This window comes from Poecilia reticulata, unplaced genomic scaffold, assembly GCF_000633615.1.
Source record: "Poecilia reticulata strain Guanapo unplaced genomic scaffold, Guppy_female_1.0+MT scaffold_131, whole genome shotgun sequence".
Taxonomy (NCBI): domain Eukaryota; kingdom Metazoa; phylum Chordata; class Actinopteri; order Cyprinodontiformes; family Poeciliidae; genus Poecilia; species Poecilia reticulata.
In genome coordinates, this window is record NW_007615014.1 from 95,690 (window position 1) to 109,543 (window position 13,854).

The 13,854-nt window shown below is 39.4% G+C and overlaps 1 long non-coding RNA gene across 1 annotated transcript; it reads right to left on the bottom strand.

Moving 5' to 3' along the window:
- Positions 1–1,097: 1,097 nt before the first annotated feature.
- On the bottom strand, positions 1,098–4,804 carry LOC108165900 (uncharacterized). Its single transcript, XR_001776236.1, has 3 exons — positions 4,721–4,804; positions 3,502–3,597; positions 1,098–1,207 (listed from the first exon to the last, which is right to left on the bottom strand). It is a non-coding gene; the product is annotated as an uncharacterized LOC108165900 (long non-coding RNA).
- Positions 4,805–13,854: the final 9,050 nt, after the last annotated feature.

The window sequence follows — 13,854 nt, forward strand, 5'->3', positions numbered from 1 at the left end:
TGCAGCAGCACAGTTCAGGAACAGATTTTAATTAAAAGACTAGTTTAAACAACTGTAAATGATTTATAAAATATAGAATTGTATTGACTGCAAGGACTGAGGAACATTTTCAGAAATTAATGTTTGTGAGACTCTGGGTCGTCTTTATRTGAAAATTAAACCCAAACAGCACCAAGAAAGACACTGATCTGAGACTAAAACATCATAACTATTAAACGTCCATAAGTTTGTTTCCTCCACAGGAACCATGYTCGGTTCTGGTTCGTCTGAATTCACCAGGGTAGAACTTTGCTCCAGAAACCGGTTCTGCTAGAGAGGCAGCACTTTTTTATTAACCAGACTTATGTTAAAGGGATCCACGATTAGTTGAACATGTTGGCCTAAATATGTTGTATTTTTCTATTAACTTAAAAATGGCTCTTTGCARTGGTGGTTTCTGATATGGGCAACATGGAAAACACCCAGGGCAGCATCTTGTGTGGGGTGGCATGAGCGTACTCCCTACTCCGATTGTTTTAAAATTATGATCTGTTGCACTTAAATTATTATTTGACTTACAGGTATCTTTATATATTAACATAATCATTAAAAATAAAATATTGGTGTCTCATCTGCAGTGATTTCAGTCAATGCAACTCTTTAGCCCTGCTGCAGAGAAAGAGGCTGAGCTCGGACTGAGAGTTGGGTTCGTAGGAAAAACATTATTCTTTAGTGATTAGTGAAGTTAGGTGTTCCATAATGAAAATGATGATATATAAAACATTCTAGCATTCCACTCATTCAACGCCTAAAATCTTCTTCACCTCTTTCAGCAGATCTGAGACCTTTTGAGGATCTCTGTCCTCAAGTCTGTTGTTGAAGACCAGGTATCTATTGSCTACTTTCTCAGTCAGGAATTGCTGAACCTCTTGCATCTTTTCCTGGATGTCTGGTTCTGTCTGGTCCTGGTGGGTGAAGAGAATCATGGTGCGTCTTAAGGCCTTGTTCTGAAATATTGATTCAAAGCGCTGTACAGTTGTTCTGATCTGATTTGCACTGATGTTCTTCAGCTCGATGACCAGTAGGAAGACATGAAGAGCAGGGCYGGAGYGTCTGATGTAGTTTAGAGTGTYSTYTATCGCTTCTTTTGTGGTCARTTCTGAGAACTCTGGAGTATTGATGATTTTCACCACCAAGTAGTCCACTTCCGTCTCATCTAAATATAATCCTGTGAGGAGGAGAGTAACAGGATATTATTGGTAAATGGGATCACACTTTCACAATGGGAACTGAGCTCAGAAGAGGTCTGGGTGGGAGAATATAAAATAAGACTAAACAAACGTGCAGTCACGGAGGAGGGCTGCTCTGTGAGGCAAAAGCTCAGCTRGGGACTGCAGMTCCAAGGAGGAGCTTTGTGGAAAAGGTGGAGCTTGGTGAGAGCAAGCGTTTAGGTACCCCAAAAAGGTTGCCATACAAGATAGAAGAATTTCTCAAACACGCATGAAGGAATTAAGACAACACTCCAGGTATACCTTAGTCCATCCTTCACAACATTTTCACCAAAAAAGTTCTGGGCTGTTTATTGTTAACACTAGGGCTGTATAAATAAATCGATTCGGCGATATATATCGATATTTTCCRCCCTCGGAAAGTATCGATTTTTCATCCGCGAGTATCGATCCGTTAAACCACAGGGGTCCATAGCCTTATAGCTCTTTTTAACGTCTAGTTTGTTACGGCATAGCAGCAAGGTTCCGCCTCCCTCAGTCTCACTTTCAACATGAGCTTAAAGTGCATATTATAAACTACACACCAGTTTTTAAATTGTGTTAATAGGCCAAGTATAACCAGAGTTATGCTAAAATTAGTAAACCATATTTTTCTGATTGTCAGAGAAATGTCAAAAGCGCCGCCATTTCCCGGCTTTTCCGATTATGTGAGAGGGAATGAGCTTCCAAACAAACAAAACAAAATGAAACATTAGATTCTTGTGTTTTTAGAAATGTAAAATCTTCAATAAATAACGATGGGCTGTATTTTGTTGCTGTGAAACGAAGTAAAGTTGCGCAAGTAACCGTAATAGAGAAGCGGAACGGAGAAGTGGAAAGGAGTAGAGTATCAGAGACTGAGAGAACGATGAGATCCTGGCAGTCTGAGAGGCAGCTACTCAGAAATCCAAGAAGGGGAATAGCGGCGCTGCATAGCTGCAGGGAGTCGATCACTACGGGGTGAGGCGGAGCCACTATTTTAGCAGTTAGAAGAAAGCAGCTTACAGTCACGGATGCAGCCACAGTGTCCAAAAGAAAAAACACGCAATTACTTGCATATTGAGAGTCTACAGAGGCTGATAATCTCCCCACTCTGCTCCTGGATTACTGTTTAAACTTTTGAGTTTTATGTCAAATCCACATAAATCAAATGACAGAAACTAATTCTCTCACTGCATCTTTGATTCATTTTGTCCAGCTGCAGGCTGTTAGACTGTCCAATCAGATTCAGATATTGTGTAGTTGGTGCTTTTAATCAGTTTTCAGTTAACTAAATTCAAGTCTATGGAACACAAAATGYCACTAAAATCACTCTTTCTAAAATCTTTCAGAAAATCGTAAAAATGCACTGAATCGTATCAAATTGTATTGCTCAACAAATACAGTGATACATATCGTATCGTGACCAGAATATCGTATATCGTATTGTGAAATTATTGTATCACTACACCCCTAGTTAACAGCAAATATCACTTTACTCAGTCTAACTTTAAATGTTCTCACTAAGAATATTCTGATCAGTTTTTTTTGCCCCTGAATACTTAGATTTTGTGAATCAGTGAATCAGTTCTTATCCAATAGTTCAAAAATACATTTAAAAAAATGGAAGAAGTAGCTAGATGACGGCATTGCCTAATTTGGATATTTAGTTATGTGATCCGGTCTGTATAGAAATTAATATCAACACTGGATAAATATCTCGCTGCATCGGTTTTAGTGTGTACACATGAGGCCCTAGAAGTGGTGACTGCTGTCACATTGACAGGGAGGCACAAGAGAGGGGGTCAATCTAAAGCTTGTCTTTGCATCCAGCCTCAAATTCTTGGTTAGGAACATTCACAACTTCAGTTAAACTTTCTGAAACACTGAGATCCACCAGGTGATGGTTGTTAATTTCAGGTTTCAGGCACAAGTTGAGATGAGGATGCATGCTGCATCTCATGATTATTTGTTGTTTTTCTGCTTTTCATGTTTTACTTCAGTTGGTTCAATGTTCTCTTGCTAAGAACCTTGTTAGTCTGCATTGTTTCCTTCTTGTACAGAGTTTGTTTCTTTCTGGAGGAACATCATCTTTACATCTTTGATGTTCAGCACCTGCTAGGTGTAGCAGGTGCTGAACATCATTGATGGGTTTTACATCATTTCATCATAAACATTCAGATCCAGTATGTCAGAAGTTTCAGATTCTCTTGATAAATATTTTTTGTTGGGGACTTTTAAAGACATGAGTTAAATTTCAGCACAGTTACCTTACCTGAAAAATAAAARGCYTKMCYCCCACATAAGGTGTTTCCAGTGAAGGTGGTTTCCTCTCCACAGTTCCCAGTAAGAACCAGTTTGAGTTCTGTAACTGCAACACAGTGTGTTAAATTGTGGTTTCACCTTTAATGCAAAGTCTGTTTTAAAATGCTTCATATTGTTTTTGAGAATGTGGAAACTCACTGTACTAAGTACACCTTAAAAGTAAGGATGTAAGATTATGTTGTTTTTCACTATCATGACAATTTCTTTTTATAAGAACATTAATTGATYGTGACATTCATAAATTATGTATTATTTTTACCGACTCCAAACACTAAAATAATGTTTGTGACCTTTAGAGGTTTTTCCACTGTTGGTTTCCTCAATATGCTCAATGAAATTAATTTTGTTAACCCGTTACTATTTTTKAAATTCTTCCTTCTGTTTTTATTTTCCAGAATTTTCTATTTCAACATTTATTAACACATAAAAAAATAACAAAAAACCTTTATTTGACCAGATAATAATCTCATTGAGATATACAATTTATTTTTCAAGACGGACTTAGCTGTTTACAAGTATCAGTATTTACATTCGTGCACTGGCATAGATTTGTTTAGTTTTACAAGCATAAAATRATGTTTTCTGGAGTAAATCATTTAATAAAACATGACTATTAACAGCAGCTGCTAATAATAATACTCCCGTCTTCACTGAGTTTTACAAAAGTAGTGAGAAAGCGCAGTTCTTTGAAGGATGATTTTCTGCGCTGTTTGAGAATTGTAGTCTGCCTGTAGTTTTAGTGATGGCAGCGGAGGAAGTGAAGGAAGCCTATTAGTCCATGTTGATAACGCTTCCAAATATTAAATTAACACTTTTTTCTTCACAGCGGAGGATACTTGCTTACAATTCTAAAATATAATTTCTGATTCACTTCCTGAAGTTAATAATCTTTTCATTTCATTAAGTGGTCTTTACTGCCTGCAAGTGAAACTAATATTGATACTGTTTTCAAACAAATAAGATCCTCAGAGGCCTGATCTTTCTCATTCTGATGGTCAGTTTGAATTTTACCAAGTCATTTTCATCACGACTAAATAAATGCTTTGAATGGCTGAAGAAAACTAATAAAACGCTTCTGAGTTTTGTATGTTTTGTTAAAAACTAAAAGATGGCTAGAGACGATATTATGTTGCATGAAGTCAGTGATGCAGAGTTAATATGCGTCTTACCTGGGTAATGCGTCTGAAGCGGACCCTCCACCTTCAGAGGACCCAGCCATTCTGGCCACAACTCCTTCACCACTTTGTTAGCTTTATCAAGGTCTTTAAATCCACTACGATATACCACATCATCTTCCTCACAGTATGTGAGGAAATCTTCTGGGTCATTAAAATCAAGGTTCAGCACCTGGTGAAAAGAAAGCAGTCCAACAAGATGAGCAACATGCTTCTTACAGAACATGAGGAAAAGTTCAAGAGTTTTATTTTTCAACAAAACCACCAACAACAAAAAACCTGAAATCTTTTGTAACTAGGTTATGTTGCCTGTTGGACTGTAAGGTCGTACTCAGGGGCGCCTTATATGGGGGAAAAGTTCGGACAGTTCCAAAGGTCCTTGACCAACAGGGGGCCCCCCCACAAAAAAGGTTTTTTTTTGTTGTTGTTGTTCATAGAAATAGAAAAAAATTTGGGTCCCTGTCGATTACAAAATCAATCAGAATCTGTTTTTAAAAATATTTTTCAGCAGTAGAAATTAAATGTCACCCCTGCCAGTCCAAAAAGCACACATCCATATTTGCACCGAACCCCTCTGGACCTGCATGAAATGGTTCGTTCCAGCTTGGGAAGCTTGATGGTGTTCAGCAGCAGTCAGTAGAAGACAAGAACGCCCGTGGCAGTTACTATGCTGCTAAGAAAAATAATAAAGTCAGGCTTTCAAAAAAATAGAGAGAAAAAGACAAGAGTGTCTATTTGTAATCCAGTTTTTCTCCAAGGGAAGTGAGTAGACTGTGAGATTATCAACCATTCAGCATAGTTAGCTTAGCTACAGACTACTGTTGCCTCCATAGCATTTAATTAATTAAGGAAAAGAAATACCAAGATATTCATATATATTTAGCTTGTCCCTGTACCTCTTACCACACTTAACAGATGAGTCAGTCAGCAGCAGCTCTAACCCCCGATATCAGCATAAACCCCTTACACAAATCCTAGTGTAAAAGGTGAGCAACACTGTCCAATGACAAGCTAGTTAGCATCATTCCAGTGAGTCTATGGGGATTCTCTGTGTCTTTGCTCTTTTTACTATTACGCAACAAAAACACGATATTTGTTGCTGACAGAAATTCAAACAATCTTTATAAAATGATAAAAAAAACAGCCTACTGTCTGAACTGCACCCAGTCCAAACAGTTTTACCTTAAATTGCATTTAAATTGGATATCTATTGCCACGTCTCTCCTGACCTGTCCTCTCCTAAGAGAAATTAAAGCTGCAATATGTAGCTTTTATAAAAAATATTTTTTTATATATTTGTTGAAACTGTCATTATGTTGTGACAGTATGGCATGAGAGATAATTCCTCTGCCTTTGCTCAGTGCTATCTAGAAACAACCAATCAGGAGCAGGAAGTGGGCTTTAGCGCTGTCAATCACAATCTTGTGTGGCTGCTCATCCTCCCTCCCCCTCGTTCTGTGCTATGCTGTAGCTATTATAGCCTGTTGTGAATGCTCAGTCTAGTTAGCATAAACAATTACGATATAAGATAAACGATTTTCCTGTAATGATAAGTTGTTTCTCCACCATTAGCACATTTAGCAGTGAGTGAATGAGGTTGAATGACAGCGCTAAGAGCATCCTACTGGTTCCGATAGGTTATTTTGGCTGGAATGTTCCATTGCTTTAGCCAGCCATAGTAGTTCAGGGACAAGTTGGAGGAGATTTATTGTTTTCATAGATTATTTGTCTCATAGCAAAATGTCACAACATGGTGACAGCTTTAACAGATATGGAAAACATATTTTTTATTTAAGTTAAATACTGTAATCCAGACTTCATTTTTTGAGAAGTCTGGATTGCTTTATTTATATTTTTGCATGTTGCCTATGACTGTTGCTGGTGGGGAGAGACCTAACTGTAAGCTAAAACAAATTTAAAAAAATAGAAGCAACCTATTTGCATACAGCATGCGGACTGTTGCATGTAAAATTCACTAGCAGTAAATATTGTGCTAGTATCAAAGAAAGCAACGGAGTTGCATGCCTTTAAAATTTGATGCCTTTTATGGGTCAAATAGACTCAAGAAATTGTAACAGCAAGGGGGACCCCAATTTATTTTTTTGTCATGGGGAACAAGATTCCTGATGGCGCCCCTGGTCGTACTTAACCAACAGTCCACCAGCTCCTGGTTCAGTCTATGATTGTCTCCCACCCTGACTACAGCCTAACTGGTGCTGTAAAACCTCTGCAGACGGTCCATATTGGGGCACCATGTATGTTCTTCAATCAGTCTAAAAGCCTGTTTGCACTGTAGAGCCTGGCAGTGGCCGGCCCAGTTGTACTCCGGCCTTGGTTGTGTTCACATCATAAAATAGCTGCCAACACCATCTCTCCAGAAACAGTTTTTTGTTCCTCATCTCATCCAACCCCTTCTGTACATCCATGTCACTGAGGAAGTTGGGAGGAAAGAATTACGTCAGCTTTACTTTTAACTAGACTTGCTCCAGTCAGGCTTTTTGCTGCCAGTACACTTCCCGATCAGTACCAATCCCATGAATTTGCTGTTAATTTTTTTTGATTTAAGTATAAAAGTTACTGGCTATGTCATCTGCGAAAAGTAAGTATAAAATCACCTTAATTTAGACAAAAACATACAAAAAAATCTTACAGGCACATTTCAGCAACAATTCAGTCAAAAGGACACCTGAAAAACCTGATAACAGTAATATTTACACATATTGAAAACAGTAAGATTCTCAACAAACTAAATTATACAGAAAGTCTAATAAATTGTTGCATTAAAATAAATGATCCTAAGTTACTAAATAAAAACTTCAGGAGATCATGGCTAGCTGTTCCGTGCTGGCTCTGAGTGATTGTTTCTGACGGAGTAGTAAACACTGCAAAACACAGGGAGGAGGAAGAGTATGGGGGAGTTTTTCTGCCATAATCAGAGAGCTCATTTTAAAAATGTCTTTCTTCTCAAAATTTGTAATGTTTGTACTTCTGCATTACAAGTTTGTACTTCTCTCTTTCAAATATTCATTGTGGTTTCTCAAACCTTCCTCCTTGCGCTCAAAACTTGTTTCTCTGCTCGGATCAAATCTCAGCTTGTAAACATCTCTGCTCGCTCTTGCAACAGAAAAATACAGTTGCCTGGAAGCTGAAATGGAAGTGTTTTATTGAGTGCATTTGTTTCCTTCTAGTGGGTGTGCCAGTGTGGCTATGGATCTGTCTAGATTAGCGGTTTTCAACGTGGGCGGTACCGCCCCCCAGGGGGCGTTCAGAGGACGGCAGGGGGCGCTGGCGGACATTTTTACAAAAGGGGGGCGCTGGGATGCCTTTGGGGGGTGTTTGGTCGAAGGTAAACTTTACACCTTAAATGCACAACAATACCAGTTTAGACTTTGAGCAACTTGGTAAAACTGTATTGTGTAACATTAAATCATGCTTGGCTGCAACGGTATCGATGGCAGTTCTTCTTCTTCTTCTTCTTCTATTCAGTGTTTGTTAGCTTCTGTTAGCTTCTTGGCGCAGCTCTGTTCTCTGTTTTAAATATCAATAATTAGAATGCAGAAATTGTTTCCGTTGTCTTAAAAGGTTTATGTCAGTCTGCCTTTTCCCCATCGATACGCTTCCCGACCGCCCTGCACCTTAGGGGCTTCAAAAAAACGCCGCGCACATTGCGAAAACTCTGAAACAGGAGAAGTGGGACATAAAACGGAGCGACGAACTAGATGTGAATTATGGCATAAAAACAGAGAATCTGACGCTGAACAGTGAAAAAAATCAACACATGATGTGAAACACATGACGATTAGGCAGCGCAGCAGGTGATGAGATTACTGATGATGACTGTCAATAAACGATCAAATAAATCTAGCAACAGGAAAAAAACTAAAATGAACATAGCAATAAACCAAGAGAGGATAAAACTAGTCAAATAAAACTAAATGGAAATGAATAAAGAACAAAATTAAAAAACTAAGAGACTGAAGTAAATGCAGAGGAATAAACTGGTATGGCAAGACCTTTAGAGCAATAATTAATACAGTATGGCAAGAATAAACAGACACTATTTCCAGAAAAAAGGTAAAATAATATTGTTGAAGTGCCATGGGTTTGTTGAGACCATATCTAGTACTGAGAATAAATATATCTTACAGACCATAACAGTAAAGAACTGATCACTTATTTATGTTTTTAATTAGATTTGATATATTTATTTCTTCAATATTATTTTTCATGTCAGTGTTAATGTCATGAGGCTGATGACTCCATGACACTTTCAATTTGACTTATTAGGATTTGATTAAGAACCAGATTTGTTCTTTGTAATTTCTGTCCAGTAAAACTATTAATCTATAAATCAATAGACAGGTCTATATAAAGATATAATTCATGTTTCTGTCTCATATTTGTACGGCATTAAAAGGATCTGGAACTTTTGTTTTTCCACTGAAAGCTCTGGTTTGCACAATAAATGCCATGTGGGTGAAGTTTTATGGATGATACTCTGATGATTTTATTTCTGATTCTCCTGAAGGCAGCACAGAGCTGCACCACCAGAAACCGACAGAAACACTGAAGAGAAGAAGAGTTATGATTAATGTAGTTACAGTTCTATCCATGTTTTAATGTTGAAGAGCTCAGTCGTTTTGCAAATAGTTAAAAGTTTAAACTGGCATGTTGTACATCTTTTATTTGGTCATTTTGTGTAATATTTAACAACTAKAAARTGGCACAAAATAAGAATATTTTATCCACTCTGATTGGCTGCTGTTAGGCCTACCRATTTTAACTTGAATGTTYATTGCATTTTTCKTAGACGCCTGTGAAAATAATTTCTATCTCCATGACTTTTTTGTTCTCTGGGAAATAATTTTTGATGATAAATACAGAAACAAGTATAAAAATCAAAACATCTACAATAGTGATAGTAATATTAATGATATAATAATAGTCAGTGCAAAGTAGCCTGCAAATTCTTTGGTGGGGGGCGGTGAGGGACCTGGATAAGGGCTAGGGGGGCGCTGGGCCAAAAAAGGTTGAGAAACACTAGTCTAGATAGAGAGATGTCTGCCTATGATAACAATATAGGAACAATAAATAGATAGATATTAGTAGAAAATCCATCAGACTGATAGAAATCAAGTCATTTTTTTGAAAGAATGCCATTGTGGTGGATACAATGTATATATTTCACACCAGAATGTATGCTTTTATTGTGAAGGGGAGAGGTTGAGGTGTGAAGACACCAATGGTTGTTATTCATTCCATTTTTGGTTTTTGTTGGAGGACATTGAGAATAAAACAAGACTCAAATTACTTTTTCGTCTTTTTCTGCTGACTTCCACACCGTTACTTTTTAAAGTGTAACTAATCTCTTCCTGTTACGACCCGTCTAGGGGTGGCCAGGTCGCAACATGAAGGATCCATCCTCCTCTGATCTCAGCAACCGACACACACAAAGTTGAACAGTTGATAATTATTATTTATTTTAAAAAGATGTATTATTTATAAAGATGTTACCACTGGAGTACTTGACTTCAGAGTGAGCTATCGCCGAAAACAACAAACAAAAGGAAACTACCTAAATAGTAACAGAAACTTACCTAATCGAAAGTAAATAAACCAAAGGACAAAAACTTACCTTCCAAACTAAGAAAAACATGAGAAAACTAAGGAAACATAAACGGCAGCTCACTCCTACACTCCAGAACTCTAACACAGACCAACAAAGGAAAGGGTGTGGCCGGTGGAGATGACTCGAGGATGGAACACAGGAAGTCCACTTCCTGTGTTCCAGGAAGCAGCCAATAGGACATCGTCGTCTTCTCTGAACCAATCAGGGACGGGCACCTGCAGACTCATTATTTATAATTAACTTTACGACGCCGGTCGTAACACTTCCTTTCGGCTTTTTCCCTTTAGGGGTTGCCATAGCGAGTCATCCGTCTCCATGTAACCCAATCTTCTGCATCTTCTTTCTTTACATACGTGTGAATTATTTGCTATGTGGACACAGAGTGAAAATGAGCCTGCTCTGCTCCAAGTATTTGGTGAAGTGTAACTAATCTCTGAAAGCTAACCCCTGCCTGTCAAGTGTTCTACAACTTCCTGGTTTTGCTGCCAACGAACCTCTCCTCTGACAGTTGTCATAGTAACCTGATACTATAACTGCAACAGTGTTACCTGTTCCCAAAAATGACGAAAAAGAAACGCATAAAACAGGAATTTTCTTGACAGGTGGGAGGCTGAATATCTGTTTATATATGTAAAAGACAGACCTGTTTGTCTTGTTTGTGGAGCCAACTTGTCTATAACCAGAGAGTAAACCATTAGACGACGTTATGAAATGAAAAATCAGGACAAGTACAAGGACCTGGACATGACTCAAAGGAGTCAGAAAGTGGAGGAGATGAAAAGAAGTTCGGTTTCACAACAATATGTTAAAAAAAGCCACATCCCAAAGTGAAGCTGCTCTAAAGGCTAGTTATATTGTGGCAGCAGAGATCGCAAAATCAGCCCGACCCTTTAATGAGAGAGAGTTCGTAAAAACATGCATGATGAACGTTTGTGACCTTCTGTGCCCAGAGAAAAAACAAGCATTTTCAAATGTGAGCCTGAGCAGAAACACTGTAACTGATCGCACCTGTGATCTTGCCACCAATCTGTATGACCAGCTAATGGAAAAGGGAAAAGTTTTTGTGGCATTTTCCCTTGCTGTGAATGAGAGCAGTGACGGGTCTGATACTGCGCAGCTGTCAGTCTTCATCCGTGGAGTGGACTCAAATCTGTGTGTTATGGAGGAACTTTTGGAATTAAAATCCATGCATGGCACAACCACAAGAAAGGAAATCTTTGAAAAGGTTTCCAAATGTGTAAATGAAATAAAGCTGCCGTGGGATAAACTCATGGGATTAACGACAGATGGTGCGCCAGCGATGTCCGGTCAAAAAAGTGGACTGGTGGGCAGAGTTCGGGAGAAGACGCGGGAAGAGAACTGTGCAGGTGAGCTAACTCTTTATCGCTGCATCAAACTTCAGGAATCACTGTGTGGCAAAGCCCTAAAGACTGAACATGTTATGAGCACAGTGACACAAGTAGTTAACTTTATAAGAGCCAAAGGTCTGAATAACCGCCAGTTTAAGTCTTTTCTGGAGAAGTGTGGGTCGGAATACACAGATGTACCTTAACCCTACCCTCACACAGACGTGAGGAGGAAAAGTACTGCACGGGTTTTTCGAGCTGCAGGAGGAAATATGCCAGTTTCTGGAAAGCAAAATGAAGAACACAGCAGAGCTCTGGGAGCAAAGGTTTTTGTGTGAGCTGGCCTTTCTTTGAGAGAGCTTTTAAAACTAAACCATGTCTGTGGGAAAATCAGATGCTACATGGAAATCTTGGCCATTTTCCCTGCTGCCAAACCATAAAAACGCAGCTCTCTACCGCCGGGTTCCTGTGCACACAGTTTGGTGAAAAATGCAGTGTACACTGCGCTGAGTTTGGCCAGCGAATTGCCGACTTTGATGCCCAGAAATGTAGATTTGAACTGCTAAGTAATCCGTTCAAAGTTGACATGGTAAATGCACCAACCAGTTTCCAAATGGAGCTGAATTAACTCCCGTGTAATGACACACTAAAGTCAAAGTATGATGCTGTGGGTGCTGCACAGTTTCCACAGTTCATTCCTGACACCATGCCTCAGCTCTACATCCAAGCTGCTCAAATGCTTTCCATGTTCGGCAGCATTTATCTGTGTGAGCAACTTTTCTTCACAGTGAAGATGACTAAAACATCTCACAGGAAACGTCTGAATGATGTACACCTTTGCTCGATACTGAGGATTTCCTGAGCACAGAGCCTGAACCCAGGCATCGATGAATTAGCATCCAAGAAGTGCTGCCAGGTATCTGGCTTGAGCACAACAAATTAGATCAGTGTGGCAACCTGAGCAATAATTGTTTCCTTTGTGCACTTTTTATTTCTACTCCAAGGCATGAGACTGAATGGTTGATTTATTTATTATGTTTATTTTATTTTTTTATTTATTAGCCTGTGGAAATTTTTTTATTTTGCTATTTAAATCAGAAGGCTGCAAACAGAAAAGAGGTATACAATTTGTATTTAAATTTTATTTAATAAATAAGTATTATATAATCATTGTTTGTTCCATACTCAGGGTTAAAGCAAAACGTGTTTTGATCCGTATTAAAAAGTTCATTTGTTCAATGTTGGCCCACAACTTTGTCCAACTTCTAAATTTTGGCCCACTGTGTATTTGAGTTTGACACCCCTGCACTAGAAGGAAACAAACCCACCCAGTATAACATTTTCATTCTATTGGCTGAGAGGTTGCCAGGCGACGGCAACCTCGGTGAGAAGAAAATGTTTCGTAAACGAGCATAGAGGTTAGCAAGCTGAGATTTGATCTGAGCAGAGAGATAACTTTTGAGCGCAAGGAGAAAGGTTTGAGAAGTGATATAAGAAAGAGATCAGAAGTTTGGAGTAAAAGCCTTACAAATTTCAGTGTTGTGGTCAAGACCACCTAACCCGAGACCAAGACCAGAGCATATCGAGACCGAGACAAGACCAAGACTTTTAGGGTCCAAGACTAAGTCAAGACCAAGACCGAGGGAAGTCGAGACCTAGTCAAGACCAAGACCAACGCACCATGCTACATGATACGATAAAATGTGAAATATGATCAAAATTACTTCTCAAATTGATCTGTGTTAGGTTCTGGGTGTCTTTGCCTAGCCTTGGGTTGCTCAGTTGTCTCCCCACCAGATGGGGTCCGAGAGGTGGCGGGCTGTTGGGTTCCCAGATGACGTCATCCTCACGTCTGCGGCGGATTACCTAATTGGCGGCAGCATAAGAGGGGTGGAACGCCGGTACTTCGACGCCAGAGTGTCAACCGTTGATGGACCCGCCCTGATCCGGTTGCCTGCCGTGCCAGTTCCCTGCCACGACCTCCCCGTATGCCTGACAACAAGACCCATCAAGCTTCCGTAAACCTATAACCTCTCWGAAGTTTCCGACCGGCCGTTCCCCCCTACTACCCACCGCCGCCGCCGCCTTCAGAGACAAACCCTCCTGTCCGCCCTCCAACGCCACCCTCCAACCCACCACGCCTCACGCAAAGA